Raw genomic sequence first — 12,108 nt, 5'->3', positions numbered from 1 at the left:
AGGAGTGAGTTCCCAAATAAAACATTAAATACATCGATTTTCGAGTAGTGATTCAATATAAGACACCAGTGCGTTGCACATTACGTGAATTCAGTGATTTTACAGTGTTTATCCAGTGTGATGCATTAGTGTTTTATACATTACGTTAATTTATATCGAATTTGAAGAGTTTCTTCATAGGGAATTATTAGTGTTTTGTGTATATTAAGCATCGCTAAGGAAAGGTTGATGTGGATAGAGAAGGGGATGGGCAGAATGAGGAGGGTGTGGAAATGCACAGAGGGTGTGGGGGTGGTGGAAACACGTAGGACAGGTGGAATGTGTAGAGGGATGTGGACAGGTGAAAAAGGAACAGATGGGGGCAGAGATGGAAAAAGTGAAGTGGACGAAGATATATTGAGAGGCAGGGAGGAAGTTATGGCCCCAGAGAGAGGACGGTGGAAATGGCAAAAGAGAGAGGACAAGGAGATAAAGAGACAGAGAGACTTGGGAGGATGAGGAGGTGGAGACAGAGGTGGGACAATGAGGTGGACTGACAGAGGAAGAGTTGGGCTCAGAGAGGGAAAGGAGGAGGTGCATACAACACATGTTTCAAATGCATACGCAGGTAAAGATATGGGGAAAAAATTAGTAACAAAAAAATTTTAAAATGTTACAATGAAAAAGTTATAATGATCGTAAATAATAGTAATAAAACAAAAGTATTACAATCGAATAATTAATAAAAGGTCAGCCTGATTTTAGTAAATAGTTATTCTGTTTATTTCAATCTGAACCATCTGTGTGGTATTTGTTCTGTCACCACTTTTGCTTTCTCGTCATTTTGTCATTATTATTGCACAGATCATACGCTTCAATACTACACACAAAACGTAATTAAACGTTTATGTTTCATCACCTTGCCATCTAAATGAAGTCTCTTCACATACAATGTATTCCTTGTTATGATGGGGTTCATGTAGCGTGTGATTCCATTTGGTGGCTAGTTGATACTGCTATTGTTAATATTTTGCCTTGTTCATAATGTACCAGTACAGTAATATTCCTTCCATCTCTCTCCCCAGTCCCCACCAGGCAAATCAGTTAGCGTTATATTATGTAACAGATGATCTGAATTATTTACGTCTCTTATTATATTGGTAGTCGGATAGTCGGATAGACTGTCAGTGAGAGAGCACCTCGTGTTCCTGCTGCTAATGAGGCGAGCACACCGTTCGTTTGTTGCATATTTTTACGACTTCCAACACAAGCAACTTATTTATTTACAGATTCTTGTGTAGTTATTAGATAATTTTTGTAATTTCTTGTGTGTTCGAGTGCCTACTAGGTACAAGCTTTTATTGTAATAACAGTGTAGCGTACTGTATCGCCGTTGTTATCGACCCTTATATCGACCGTCGTATTGTGCTGGCGTTTGTTTGTTTTGGTTAGTAAAGCTCAGTGTCGTTTAGACAGTTAGTGAGAAAGAACTTCGAATTCCTGCTGCTAATAAGCCGAGTACACCGTTTCTTTGTTGTATATTTTTACGAGCTTCAAGCAGGAACGACGGCAGTAATGGATAGGAACTGTGATTGCTGTGTACAGATGCGAGCTGAGTGGGTGACCCTTCGCTCAGAGCTCTAGCCTGCGTTGGCTTCCAGCACTTGAGATACTACCAAGGGGCATCCTTGTGGGGGTCATCGTGGGGATGCGAGAGTCGTCGAGCACATCCCGCCGGCCGGAGTGACCGAGCGGTTCTGGGCGCTACAGTCTGGAACTGAGCAACCGCTACGGTCGCAGGTTCGAATCCTGCCTCGGGCATGGATGTGTGTGATGGCCTTAGGTTAGTTAGGTTTAATTAGTTCTACGTTCTAGGCGACTGATGACGTCAGAATTTAAGTCGCATAGAGCTCAGAGCCATTTGAACCATTTTTGAGCACACCCCAAGTGTCCCCCGTTCTGTCAGTTGCTGTGGCTGCCCCGGGTACTGCCTGCACTGAAGTTGACCCCTCTCCCGTTGTTGAGTGAAAGATCGTTCCAAAGTCTGGCAGGCAGCGAAAACCTTTCCGAGGGGCCCATTGTAGGGCCTCCCTGGTTCGTTTCACGAACACGACTTGGGTGTTATCTGTGGCTGACGAAGTCTCTGAGCCCGATGCAGTCGTCCACCCTGTTCCAGGGGAAGCTTCATGGCCCATAACGTCTGGGCATTCACAGAGGCTGGGTTCGCTGGTAGTAGGAAGCTCCAACGTTAGGCGCGTAATGGGGCTCCTTAGGAACACAGCTGCCAAGGAGGGGGAGGAAGCTAGCGTGCACTCCGTGTACATACTGGGGGTAATTATTCCGAATGTGGGAAAGCTGTTTCAGGATGCCATGAAGAGTACAGGGTGCAACCAACAGCAGGTGGTGGCTTATATCAGTACCAATGACGTATGTCGCTTTTGATTTAAGCAGATTCTCTCTGGTTTTAGACGGTTAGTGTAAATAGTAAGGACTGCCGGTGCTGCTTGCGAGATTAAGTCTGAGCACACTATCTGCAGCATCGTCGATGGAACCAACTGTGGTCCTTTGGTGCAGAGTCTAGTGGAGGCTCAAGCGGTTCTATGACCATGTAGGCTGCAGATTCCTTGACTTGCGCCGCCGGGTGTTGGGTTTCCAGGATTCCGCTTAATAGATCAGGAGTCTACTACACACATGAATCAGCTACAAGGGTAACGGGGGCTGTGTGGAGGGGACTGGGCGGTTTTTTAGGTTAGAGGGCCTCAGGGAACCACCGACAGGGCGTCCATCGAAAAGGAGCAGGTAAAACACAGTAAGTTAGTTGTGAAACGATCGGTATTGTAGTTGTAGATTGACCAAGCTGTGTTGGAAAAGAACCAGAGCTCCAAGTCCTAATAGAAAGCACTGAAGCTCAAATAGTTACAGATACAGAAAGCTGGCTAAAGCCGGATATAAGTTCAGGAGAATCATTTTCAAACAACGTAACAGTGTGCAGAAAAGGTAGATTAAATACAACTGGTGGTGGAGCATTTATTTCTGTCAGAAGTAGTTTGTCTTGTAGTCAATTTTAAGTAGATAGTTCTTGTGAAATAGTATGGGTAGAGGTTATACTTGAGAATCGGACTAAGCTATTAGTTGGGTCGTTTTACATAACCCCCGACTCCGAAAATATAGTTGCTGAACAGTTCAAAGAAAACTTGAGTCTCATTTGAAATAGGTACTCCACTCATACAACCATAATCGGTGGTGACTTAAATATACCCTCGATATGCCGGAAAAATTATTTGTCCAAGGCCTGCGGCAGGCATAAAACGTCATCCGAAATCGTACTGAAGGCTTTCTCAGTAAATTATTTTGAACAATTAGTTCATGAGTCACCTCCAAGCGTAAGTGGTTGCGAAAGCATACATGACTTCTTAGCAACAAATAGTCCTGGACAAATAGTCAGTATCGTGACGAATACAGGGAGTAGAGACCACAAGGCAGTATCTGTTAGGCTGAATAACTCCTACAACCATCAAAAAGAAACGCAAAATATATCTATTTAAAAAAAACTGATAAACTGCTCTTAACTACATTTTAAGAGACAGGTTGTGCTCCTTCCGTTCTGATCATGCAAGCTTAGAAAAGTTGTGGAATGTTTTCAAAGAGATAGTATCGACAGTAATTGGGAGATATACACCACATATATTAGTAAGTGATGGTACTGATGTTACACAAAACGGGTCAGATCGGTGTAGCAGAAGCAGCGAAAGAAGCATGCCAAATTTAAAATAACGCAAAATCCGCAAGACTGGCAAAGTTTGGCAGAAGTTCGAAACATAGTGTGTACTTCAGCGCGAGGAGCTTTCAATAATTTACACAACGAAACTCTGTCTCGAAGTCTGGCCGGAAACCCATAGAGATTCTGGTCATACACAAAGCACACCAGCGGCAAGACGCAATCAATACCTTCACTGCGCGATAACAACTGTGATGTCACTGATGACAGGGCCACTAAAGCAAAGTAATTAAACACTATCTTCCAAAACTCCTTCAGCAAAAAAGACGAAGTAAATATTCCCGAATTCCAATCAAGCACAACTGCCAAGATAAGAAACGTAGAAATACGTATCCTCGGTATCGCAAAGTAGCTCAAATCACTTAATAAGAGCAAGGCTTCCGGTCCAGCTCATACAATAGCTCCATATTTAGCAATTATATACAACCGCTCGCTCACAGAAATATCTGTACATAAAGACTGGAAAATTGCTCACTTCACACCAATACCCAAAAAGGGATGTAGGAGTAATCCTTTGAATTACAGGCCCATATGACTAACGCCGATTTGCAGTAAGGTTTTGGAACATATACTGTATTCAAACATCATGAAGTACTCCAAAGAAAACGATTTATTGACACGTAGTCAGCAGGGATTCAAAAAACATCGTTCTTGCGAAACACAACTAGCCCTTTATACTCATCAAGTAATGAGTGCTATCGACAGGGGATGTCAAATTGATTCCTTATTTTTAAATTTCCAGAAGGCTTTCGACACCGTTCCTCGTAAGCGTCTTCTAACCAAACTGTGTTCCTGCGGAACATCGCCTCAGTTGTGCGACTGGATTCGTAATTTCCTGTCAGAAAGGTCACAGTTCGTAGTAATAGACGGAAAGTCATCGAGTAAAGCAGAAATAATATCCGACGTTCCCCAAGGAAGTGTTATAGGTCCTCTATTTTTCCTGATCTATATCAACGACATCGGAGACAATCTCAGTAGTCGTTTTAGATTGTTTACAGATGATGCTGTCATTTACCGTCTTGTGAAGTAATCAGATGACCAAAAGAAATTGCAAGATGATTTAGATAAGACATCTGTATGGTGCGAAAAGTGGCAAATGACCCTGAATAACGAAAAGCAAGAACTTATTCACATGAGTCCTAAGCGAAATCCGATAATTTTCGATTACGCGATATGTCACACATATTTGAAGGCTGTAAATTCAACTAAATACTTAGGGATTACAATTACAAAACCCTAAACTGGAACGATTACGAAGATAATGTTGTGGGCAGAGCCAGCCAAAGACTGCGATTCATTGGCAGAACACTTTGACGGTGCAACATGTCTACTAAAGAGACTGCTTTCACCACGCTTATCCGACCGATTTGGAGTATTGTTGTGCGGTGTGGGATCCGCACCAGATGGCACTGACGCATGACATCGAAAAAGTACAAAGAGTGGCAGCTCGTTTTGTATTGTCGAGAAGTATAGGAGATAGTGCCACAGACATGATACGTGTTTTGGAGTTGTAATCATTAAAGCAAAGGGGTTTTTCGATGCGACTGGATCTTCACATGAAATTTCAATCACCAATTTTCTCCTCCGATTGCGAAAAAATTCTGTCGGCACCCACCTACATAGGGAGAAATGATCATCACGATAAAATAAGAGAAATCAGAGCTCGCACAGAAAAATTTAATTGCTAGATTTTCCCGCGCGCCGTTAAAGAGAGTGGAACGGTAGAGTGACAGCTTAAAGGTGGTTCATTGAACCCTCTGCCAGGCACTTTATTGTGAATGGCAGAGTAATCACGTAGATGTAGATGAACCTGAAAAATAATTATAGTTTTGCAAATCACACATATCTCTCATTATTATCTTCATATCAATTCAATCTTCCTCTATCATAGTTAGCTACTGTGAATGCCATATGAATATTTTACCTCTCACTAACAGTGAGTCTGAAACACTGCCTAAATAGTCATCTGTAGCTTAATTTTTGTAAGCTTCTCCTCGAATCGTATCATTAAAAGTAAGGGCTCGGACTCCCTGCTGTTCGCACATTTTCTTTCGCTGGTACGTCGTGCCGCTAGGCTGGTAACACGCCAAATCCATTAGCGTTCCTTCGTTCCTCTTCCCAGCTGTCACTGCTGTAAACATTTTTGTAGTTACATTCGTTGTAAAACTTTTACATTTAAAATATATGTAGTAGCGTACGTTTTAGTGCAACTATTGTAGTGCAGACATTGTTTTATTCTGTTATCCGTTTACATGCAGACATTCTTTGTTCGACGTGAGAGATTTTTCTTTATGCGTTATTAGTTCGGTACAAATCACATACCATACTTCCTAAAGTAACAATTTCTTTTATTTTGACACATTTTATAATCCTGTAAGTAAGTATAATAAAAACGAAGTGTTATTGAAAATTACTACTCTACTGAACTATATTGATGAAGAATACTTGACGTAACTAACGAAACATATGACTATATTTTAAGAAAATCTCTATTGAAAGTAAAACAAAACTTGTAACTTATTTTTATCGTCACTGTTACATATTTGTTTTATTATTGTGTATTGATAGCTTACCAAGTATTATTATAAATAAAATGAAGGGGTTCTGATTAGAAATATAGGGTATATCACATTCAGGAACGCTTTATTATAATTGTTTTCTTCATTTCCTTGCTTTGAGCGAAATCAAGTCATTTGTTGTGTAACTGAAGTAAAGCTTAGCAGCTGTGTGGTATTCTGTTATTATAATTGTTTTCTTCATTTCCTTGCTTTGAGCGAAATCAAGTCATTTGTTGTGTAACTGAAGTAAAGCTTAGCAGCTGTGTGGTATTCTGTCGAGAACTTATCTAAACATGACTGTCTGCTTTCACTCATACCCGACGTTAAATATTTTATTGTTGGCTTTAACTTCCCGAAACTGCTTTGCAGGAACTTGCAATCATTGACATTTTCAGAAATAGCCTCAATGTTATTTCTATGTCATGATAAGCATCTCTTAATCCATAATTTGAAAAAAACTTGAAAAACAAGCGTCTCTTAATCCATAATTTGAAAAAAAAACTTGAAATATCCAAATGGTAAGCTGTGTCGGTACCCTTAATCAGCTCTTTAGACTGGAACTTGGAAGCTAATAGTCTTTTAACTAACTCCGCTGTATTAACATCCCATTTGGAACAAATATCAGCTGCACATTTTTCAGTATAAGATACGGCGCTTTTATTAAGGCATATCCCGGCAGAAAATTAAAGTCAAGTGAAACTGTGAGATATATCTGAGATATTCCAATAACTTACGGGTTTGCTGCCGGGTGACGTCGTTGACCATCGCCGATATTTCGACAGGAGCACACCCTGCCATTCTCAAGGCACAAATGCAAGGAGGAAACAATGTGCAAGGGAATTTAATACATCGGTTCACAGAGGAGAAACAAGGAAGATACCACACACAAAACAAGTAACTGCAGAGTAATCACACAAGCAAAAGATAACCAACATCAGAAATATCGATAGTGACTATGAATCAACAGGTGAGGTAGCACTAATTCTGTCCCTCTGTTTTTTGATGAGAGACAGAGCCGGATTCCAAGCAGCATTTAAACAAAATCCACCATCTCTGTTTATAAGGTTCTTTGATAGTTTGATTTCAACAGCTTCCTTAATAACACTATCCCAGTAGCTGGACGTGCAAGCCAGAATCTCTGTGTTATTGTATTCCATAGGATGACCGGTGTCAAGGCAATGTTCTGCAATAGCGGATTTGCTCGGCTGTTGTAAGCATGTGTGACGCTTATGTTAAATACACCGGTCTTCCACAGCCCTGATTGTATGACCAATATATGACTTGCGACAACTGCAAGGAATACGACAGACACCGCCTTACGCAAACCAAGATCATCTTTTACGGACACTAACAGGGCCTTAGAAGGTGGTCGAAAAACACATTTCACATAATATTTCCCCAAAATACGGCCAATTCTGTTGGAAATGCTTCCTGCGTAAGGCAAAAAGGCAGTAGACTTAGGTTTCACATCGTTGCTATCGTCACTCAGCCGTTGCACAGAGGGCTGATAGCGCAAGGCACGTTTGATCTGCCTCTCACTATAACCATTCTGACGAAACTTGACTTCGAGATGTGCTAGCTCAGCTGCCAAACTTTCAGGGTCTGAGATAACGTGGGCCCTGTGAACCAAGGTACGAAGTACTCCTTCACGCTGAGCTGGATGGTGACAACTATCAGCTTGCATATACAAGTCAGTGTGAATAGGCTTCCTACAAACAGAATGTCCCAACGTACGTCTTCCTTCTGACCAACACATCAAGGAAGAGAAGGCATCCATTCTTTTCCACCTCCTTAGTGAACTGAATATTCGGGTGGACTGAATTCAGGTGTTCCAAAAACCGGTTTAAATTCTCACTACCATGAGACCAAACAACAAAAGTATCGTCTACATATCTGAAAGAAACATGCAGGTTTCTAGGTCGCTGACTCCAATGCACGTTCCTCAAAAGCCCTCCATAAACAAATTGGACACAATAGGTGACAAAGGGCTTCCCATTGTAACTCCATCAGTTTGTTCGTAGTACTGACCATTGAATAAAAAGTAAGTGGAAGACAGCAAATCTTGAAACAAATTTGTTAATTCGACACCAAACTTAACCTCAGTTAGCTGCAACGAATCATAGAGAGTAACGCGAGTAAAAAGAGAAACCACATAAAAACTGACTAAAATATCAGAGTCATTGAAACGCAATCCCTGCAATCGACGTAAGAAATCTGCAGAGTTCTTAATGTGGTGTTCACACCTAACCTACTAGTGGGCCCAACAAACTAGCAAGGTGTTTAGCTACACGATTTGTCGGAGCACCAATATTAGAATCAATAGGCCTCGACGTGACAGCCTCTTTATGGACCTTAGGATGGCCATATAATCTAGGTGGTACAGCACAGTAAGAATTAAGACTATTGATAGTCTCCTGTGACAAAGAATTTTTCTTCAGGAGGCTATTAGTCTTTCTCTCAACACTCTTAGTAGGGTCAGCACCGATTATGCGGTACGCCGAATCAGAAAGTAGACACTGCATCTTCTGATTGTAATCGTGCTTGTTCAACAAAACCGTGGCATTTCCCTTGACCGCAGATAAAACAACAATATCAGGATCCATTCTGAGTGAACGTAAAGCAGCCGCCTCAGCTGCTGTAATGTTACACTTGGTTGGACGGCCCCAGTCAACACACGACAAGCTTCTTTCCTAATCTCTTCCGCAGCCTCGGAAGGCAGTTTATAAACAGCCAGTTCAATAGAACTAATAGTATCAACGACTGGTAAACACTTAGCCGTCGGTGAGAAATTCAAACCTTTCCCCAACACAGACAAAGCTCCGTCGTCAAACGTTTTCTCCGTGAGATTGATCACACAACGTCGAGAATCAAAATTATAATTACACATGGAGCCAAGGAAACGTTCAAACTTCGCCTAATGACGAGCAGTTACAGACTGAAATTCCCAGTCAGACTGCGACCAAGAGGCACCGCCCACCCAGTCCCAAGCATATTCAGAAACATTAGACGCCATCATTAAATGAAGCTGAAATAATTCCCTAGGAACAAAATCTAATTGACGGCGCGTATAGTGGATCCTTTCACGAACAAGAGCTAAACCAGCACGATGCTTGATGCGATTGGCGGCAGGATAATTAATATGATGCACAACCTTAGCAAACGTTGGAACCACACTATGATTTCGACACTTCAATAAAAACGAAAATGCAGATTCCTTACTCTACTGCTGCGAAGTTTATCCAACCTCCGCAAGCAGCGATACATTTCCTCCCCGTAGAGGTAAACAATGTGAGATCTTAACTTCTCACGGCGAATTGAATGTTCAAATTACATACGGGTTTGCTGCCGGGTGACGTCGTCGACAACCGCCGATATTTCAATAGGAGCACACCCTGCCATTCTCAAGGCACAAATGCAAAGAGGAAGCAATGTGCAAGGGAATTTAATACCTCTGTGAACCGAGGGAAAGGAAAGTAGAGGTACATTCACCTGTTACAAAAATGTGCTGACTACAACTTTGTTACAAATTTTGTAAGTATTGCTTTACCCATTCACAGAAAAAAATTGTCACAGATTTTCTAATTTTATTAAAATCGAAATAATTATAGACCTCCCGTCACTGACACAAAATAAGAATGAAAACAAAACTAAACTTGATTAAGAAAGGCCAATAAAAAAAACTTTTACATGCCTTCAACTTTTATAGTCCTGTCTTCTTCATTTGCGTGTAAAATTAAGCTGTATAGATAATTTTTACTTTGTGGACCGTCTAACTACAACAGAATGATACACAGTTTTCGTGCCGTTCGTGTTTTACTTTTATTAACACACAGCGTTGCGTACATCCTAAAGAGACAGGGCTTCCAAATGGCATATAAGACTGGGCAAACCCTCCAATCACACGTAAGCCAACTAACTACCAAGAGGGATAAATTTCTACGATCAGTAATACATATAAACTTGAATGTCAAAATTGTGATGCAGTATACATTGGTATGACATGCAGGAATTTTAAAGCCCGGTACAAAGAACATATTACGTGTTGTAAATAGGAAACAAACGATTCCACATTTGCAGAACATTTAAAACACCATAACCATTACACTACAAATATGGAACAAGAAATGAAAATAATGAGAATGAGCAACCATAACAAATATCTTATACATATCCAAGAGAACTTCCGCATCCAGAACGCCATCGCTGAAAACAAACATGTGGTAAATCAGCAAACACACATCAGTACAGGCTCCCTACTACACTCAATAAAAGAAATAATACGATAAAAATCGTTCCTCTCACATTAGCAGCCACAAAAGAAGGAAAGAAAGGAAAGCTCATCAAAATAAATATTATTTCACACCAAAATATACATACACGCGCATACACACAGACACACACACACACACACACACACACACACACACACACAAACACAAACACACACACACAGATCACAGATACTTCAAAACTTACACACGAAAGTTGGATATAACATTTGATCTTTGGCAATAACATCCGACAGTCGACAACACAAACCAAAACATTGCATCAAAACGGTGTTCCGTTCCATAGTGCTGTGAACTGTGGAAAAAAACCCAAGTGACAATTATAAGAGGAGGAACGGCACCAAAAAATGGAACAGAAACGTAATATGTAGAAAATCGTCCACGCAACCTGTAAGTAGAATTTAAAATATTATTACAATACATCATAGCAAAAACCAACCACCAGAACTGTTTTTAACTTATAGGTACATTGCCCCAAAATATAAATAGTAAAAATATGTACATATTCCAGGACACTGAAGATGCCTTGCAGAGAATAAAAGCGAGACGCGTATGTCATGAAAATTGTGTTACATTCAGTTGTAGTAAGACGGTGCAAAAAGGAAAAATTATGAATATGCCGTAATTTTACGTACCTATTACGTACCTATCGATGGAACAATATGACAGGGAAAAAACAAATCACAACACTTACATTTAAAACAATATCCTCTAACCAAGGCAAAAATTTTAATTGATTCCTTCACCTTCTATCCTTCTCGAAGATATATAGTTGAGACTAATATGTCTCCAGGAAAAAGTAATTCCATCAGAACTGTAGATGACCTATGCCTCAGGTACATGTAGGATTTCCCCATTATATACAAAGCTGTGATGCTATTCCAGTGTCGGAGATCCTCGACAATACTGACCATTTAAGGTGGGGAAAATTGTTTGAAGGTCTGAACTGAAGTTTGTCTGAGGGAGGCTAGTAGATGAGTGTAATCCTTGCAGCGGGAGTAGTTGCAATGCTACGTTGGCGTAATGAATGGCACTCCTGCCTACTAAGGAGGGAAGTTGGTTTCAAGTTCCGGCCATTGCACCAGTTTCAATTCATTGCTTTAGCTTCTGACCTGTTAGACAAAAGTGGTATGAGAAATAACATTGATGACATATTTAATACAATATTCTGAGCAACTATATGTTATATTTAAAGTCAAGCTTACAAAACGAAATAAAATAATGTCTATTTTCCAAACCCATAATTTCTGTCAATCGGTGCAACGAAAAACCAGTCCAAAGTTCCAGATTTTACTTTTTTTATTCACTCGATAACTAGTTTCGAGCGGGGACCAATTTTCACATCACTGTAACATAGTAAAAAACGATATTTCCGAAGATGCGAAAACCGTGTAATAGTGTGCAACGAACAGTTACAGCGCGTACAGAGTTATCTCTAGTCCCTGGTCAACGAACAGCTACAGCGAAAGCAGAATTATCTGTAAGCGCTGTACTGTTCGTTGCA

This window comes from Schistocerca serialis, chromosome 9 (assembly GCF_023864345.2).
Source record: "Schistocerca serialis cubense isolate TAMUIC-IGC-003099 chromosome 9, iqSchSeri2.2, whole genome shotgun sequence".
NCBI classification, from domain to species: domain Eukaryota; kingdom Metazoa; phylum Arthropoda; class Insecta; order Orthoptera; family Acrididae; genus Schistocerca; species Schistocerca serialis.
This window is presented reverse-complemented; position numbering follows the sequence as displayed.